Raw genomic sequence first — 5,204 nt, 5'->3', positions numbered from 1 at the left:
GTGTATCGAGGGATGGACTTGCAAATAAGATACAAAATGTGGTCCAATTGCATGTGAGAGGTGGAGTTGCAACTAGGATAAGAAAAGGTTACTGAATGAAAATCACAAAAATTATAAAATTCGTAGATGAAAATAGGGAAAAGGGAAAGATGGATCCGACATCACTCATCGCATCATCATTGACTACCATCATCTTTGTTGTGAGGACAAAGACCAGACCCCCAGTCAACTCTCCTTCCTGTTCGTGTCGGTTCTACTCAAGACAAAGGGGAATAAGAGATAAACAGTGGCGAATGAAAAGGAGGAGACAACAACCAGCTCGTATCTTCAACTTATAAAACACGGCCTAAAAAAGGGCCCCTCGGATTGCACACAAAAATGGCCCAACAAAACATGCACGTGTGAACGAGCTGACAAGTGAAGATAGAACATACGACCAGACATGGGACAAAACAACTCGCAATTAAGATTTACACAACATTTAAAGTGAACATGTCAAATGGTCAAGAACTTAGATGAGACATTGCTAAATCGGTTTAAAACAATTTCATAAATTTAAAACAAATAAGTAAAGAAGGAAAAATAAAAAATAAATAAATAAAAAAGAAAAAGAAATGGAAAGGAAAAATTTAAAATTTAAAATTTAAAATAATGAATTTAGAAAAGAAAAGAGAAAAGGAAAGGAAAAATCAACAAAAAAAACAAGAGGAAAGACACATTCAAAAGTGATAGAAAACAAGAGGAAAATACACATTCAAAAACGGTAGAAGACACAAAACGCAAATGACAGTTTCCCCACAACTAGTTATTGGCTCACTGCCACACGAACCACTCAAAAAATGCAACAAAAATTAAAGTACGAGATACAACCCAACGGCTAATACACGAATCGATGGGGATAAAAAAGAGGCATATACTCTGGCAACACGGAACAGCCCACGAAACAAAAAATTATCAAAGTTGCTTGGCCACAACAAACAAGAAACACGACAATACAAAAGACATGAATCTTAGCATGCTATATTCAATGGCTAGGGAGTTATATGTGAGATAACTATTTCACATCCACTAGATTTGAAATAGTAAAACCGGAAAAAAATACTCCTGCTTATTCTAAATCCTTCGGCTTCCTAAATTCAGGCCACGCCCTACTTCAATCTTCCTTTTCCGTACGCCTCTGTTGCGCGGAGATGGCGGGCGCGAAGGACGACGGGCCGGCGATCGGCATCGACCTCGGGACGACCTACTCCTGCGTGGCCGTGTGGCGGCCGTCGCACAACCGTGTCGAGGTCATCCCCAACGACCAGGGCAACCTCACCACGCCGTCCTGCGTTGCCTTCACCGACACCTGCCGTCTCATCGGCGACTCGGCCATGAACCAGGCCGCAATGAACTCCGTCAACACCGTATTCGGTAAGAACTAAGAACTCCTCACGCTGATCTGATCCTCCACCAGTTCAATTGGCCTACAACCGGCCTTGTGTGCTTGTGTTACATATATGGACTTGGTGCCCTCAAGATGGTCGGTCATATGTCTACACGCCGCCGGCTAAAGCGGAGGGACGTCCAGAGCTATCTTCGTGCTAGCTAGTGCATGCTAAAAGCTTCTGTAAAGGCAAAACCATGTGCTGGTCACCTGATCTCAGTCTACTAGTGTGCTTGAATTATTGGCAATACTTCGATCTGCTGTTCTATACTCCTTAGGTTTCTCAGGTCCATGGGATTGTGCCACGGTGTTACATGTATAGACCGCAGTAGAGTCCCCAAGATGCTCTGAGCTTGATCAGATCCCCGCCATCTTCTCTGAGCCTAGTCCGCCGTTCAGATCCCTCCGTCCTTTCCCTTTTTGCCTTGCCCTTTTCATTGTTTGTGATGAAAGGATTATCTCATCAACTGTTAAGTACAGTCAGAAAAAGTTACGGGAGCAGCTACCCTCAAGAAGCTGCGGGGACGGGAGCGTTCAGAAAAAATTCTACTATGCATCCAACGGCCAGGGACAGCCATAACGTAAAATTGGACAGCTCCGGAAGCTGATAACGTGAGGGAGCTCCTAGGGTGCCCAGTTATACTATCTTAAAATTATGTAGTGTCACTGAAAACTAATAAATTATTTATCTCACTGCATAATATTATAGGATTTTTTTTAACTTCTATATTATGATATGAATATATCCAGGAAAGATGGCAGGTTTTTGACGAGCAAACATTGAATGGCTTATTACTTTTGCTTATCCGAATTCTCATCGGAATGAGTGGTTTTGAAAGCTCGATGCAAATTCCGTAAAACTATAAGAACCAATTTTAGAGTATCAAAAAAAAAACATCGAGTATGACATATAGGATCCTGTTTCATGGAAATGCATTGCACAGCTGTAGTTTAATGATAGTTCGCAAATCTATAGTTCTGCGAATTGGACTTAAAATGTGTTCTTTGTGATGCAACTGATACCTAAATTTGTGCTAGTTCTTTTTTTTCGAGAATGAATTTGTACTAGTTCTGTAAGATCATCCTTGTGATATTTATTCATGAAATTAACCACTCCTATTTTCTTCAGACGCAAAGCGACTTATTGGCCAGCGATTCAGTGACACATCCGTACAAAGTGATATCAAGCTATGGCCTTTCAAAGTCATTCAAGGTCCTGGTGACCGGCCGATGATCGTGGTGCAGTACAGGGGGTTGGAGAAGCTGTTCGTTGCTGGAGAGATCTCCTCCATGTTGCTGATGAAGATGCGTGAGGTGGCCGAGGCCTACCTAGGCACGGCGGTGAAGAACGCCGTCATCACCGTCCCGGTCTACTTCAATGACTCCCAGCGCCAGGCCACCCTTGACGCCGGCACCATTGCTGGCCTCAACGTCATGCGCATCATCAACGAGCCCTCAGCTGCAGTCATCGCTTATGGTCTTGACAGGACGTCCAGCAGCAGTGAAGTGAAGACGGTGCTCATATTTGATCTTGGCGGCGGTACCTTGGATATCTCGGTTATCAATATTGACAAGGGAATCTTTACGGTCAAGGCCACTGCTGGTGACACCCACCTTGGTGGGGAGGACCTTAACAGCCAGATGGTGCAGCACTTCGTGCAGGATATTTTTAGGAGACACAAGAGTGACATAAGAAGCAACCCGAGGGCGCTCATGCGGCTGAGGATGGCTTGCGAGAGGGCAAAGAGGATGCTAACTTCCACAGTGCAGGCCAAAATTGAGATTGACTCGCTCCACGACGGCATTGACTTCTATGGGCCCATCACTCGTGCCCGGTTTGAGGAGCTCAACATGGGCCTCTTTCGCAAGTGCATTGAGCACGTCGAGAAGTGCCTCAGCGATGCCAAGGTGGAGAAGCCTCAAATCCACGATGTCGTGCTTTTGGGAGGCTCCACCAGGATCCCCAAGATTCAGCAGCTGCTTAATGATTTCTTCAACGGGAAGAAATTATGCAAGAGCATGAACCCTGACGAGGCTGTCGCCATTGGCGCTGCTGTACAGGCTGCCACCCTCAGCGGCGAGGGCAACCAGAAGGTGCAGGACTTGATCCTTCTTGACGTCACACCACTCTCGCTCGGGGTAGAGATAGTAAGGGGTATCATGGGTGACCCTGGTATCATGAGCGTGCTGATACCCAGGAACACCACCATCCCCGTTAAGAGAGATGGGCCTTACACAACCATATACGACTACCAGACCAGCGTGACCTTCCCGGTGTACGAGGGTGAAGGGGCGTTTACCAAGGACAACAACCTCCTGGGACAGGTCACGGTCTCTGGTATTCCCCCAGAGCTTAAGGGCATGGCATGACTCAAAGTGACATATGAAGTCGAAGCGAACGGTATCATGAGGGTGTCGGCGGAGGACCTGACGACTGGAAACAAGAGCAGCGTCACCATCGACAAGGGTGGGCTGAGGAAGGAGGAGATAAATCGCATGATGCGGGATGCTGGGAAGTACAAGTCCGAGGACAAGAAACAAATAAAGAGAATAAAGATGGAAAATGACAAGGACAAGAAACAAATAAAGAAGGAAAATGGCGAGGGTTGGCTGAGCAAGAAGGAGATCGAGGGCATGGTAAAGAAGAAGCGCTTGTTGCAGGATGCTGAGAAGTACAAGTCCGAGGACAAGAAGCAAGTAAAGAAGGAAAACGAGGAAGGTTGGTTGAGCAAGGAGGAGTTCGAGTGCGTGGTGAAGAAGAAACGCATGGTGAAGGATGCCGAGAAGCACAAGTCCGAAGACAGGAAGCAAATAAAGAACGAGAGCAAAGGCTCGTAAGGCTTTCAATGCACTCCCTTTGCTACCATGGATGCTTAGAGTAGTTACTAACGGTACTTCTCTGCAACTTCTGGAATGGGCATATGCTTGTCGCATAATTTGCTTCATGTGATCTCGTAACCATGGTCCAGTTGGGTCATTATACATATTGGTTGGATATCTACGTATATGTTTTGTAAAATGCACATTGTTGAGTGTAAGCTCATCAAAGATGGAAATATTCAGGAACAGGCTGGAATTCATCATGTAAAACCAAATCGAACAGCAACTCAAAGCCGGTGGTACAAGAAATCATACGTATGGCCAGAACATTGGTGGAGCTTGTTCGTCGATAACATTCACACTGAAGCGTGTAATCCCATTTACTGCTGTACATTTTGTTGCAGAGAGAATGAAGTAAGATATCCAGCTGCTACACTTCTGCTTGGTTATATCACGAGAAGAAAACCATATCTATTTCGCTTACACCTTTACAGGTATGACATTAAGATTGTTTCAAACTTCACCATCGTGTAATCTGTAAAGATCACTGCCCGTTTAGCAAAGCTACTTGAAATAAAATTATTGATGTCTAGAGATCAAGACAATAAAATGAAAAACAAACAGCTGTTTCAGTATCATCACTGGAACTAGTGGAACTTGTTTCGCCCAAGCCTCTGAAGATGCTAGTTGATGGTCTTGGCTGCATTCTTCGCTGTCAAGCGCGGTGCGGAGCTGTGAAGGAGAACGATTCTCATATGATGTTGTGCGGCCCTCCTTTGCCCGGAGCTGATACCCGCGAGGAGTGAAGCCATAGATTTGCTGGGATGTTAGTTTTTTTTTGAAATAAAAGGTAGATCATTCTACCTTATGCATTTCAAAACAGGCCACAGCCTAATGACCGAAGAGGTCAATTACATGAAACTTATGTTACGCACCATGGTGCAGAGGCCATAAGTTG

At 45.0% G+C, this 5,204-nt stretch overlaps 1 pseudogene; it reads left to right on the top strand.

Annotated features, from left to right (window-relative positions):
- Positions 1–1,140: 1,140 nt before the first annotated feature.
- LOC123100029 (heat shock 70 kDa protein 18-like) lies at positions 1,141–4,605 on the top strand (annotated as a pseudogene).
- Positions 4,606–5,204: the final 599 nt, after the last annotated feature.

This window comes from Triticum aestivum, chromosome 4D, assembly GCF_018294505.1.
Source record: "Triticum aestivum cultivar Chinese Spring chromosome 4D, IWGSC CS RefSeq v2.1, whole genome shotgun sequence".
In the NCBI taxonomy this organism is placed as follows: Eukaryota; Viridiplantae; Streptophyta; class Magnoliopsida; order Poales; family Poaceae; genus Triticum; species Triticum aestivum.
The sequence above is the reverse complement of the archived record's forward strand: the minus strand, read 5'-3'. Positions and strand labels throughout refer to the sequence as shown.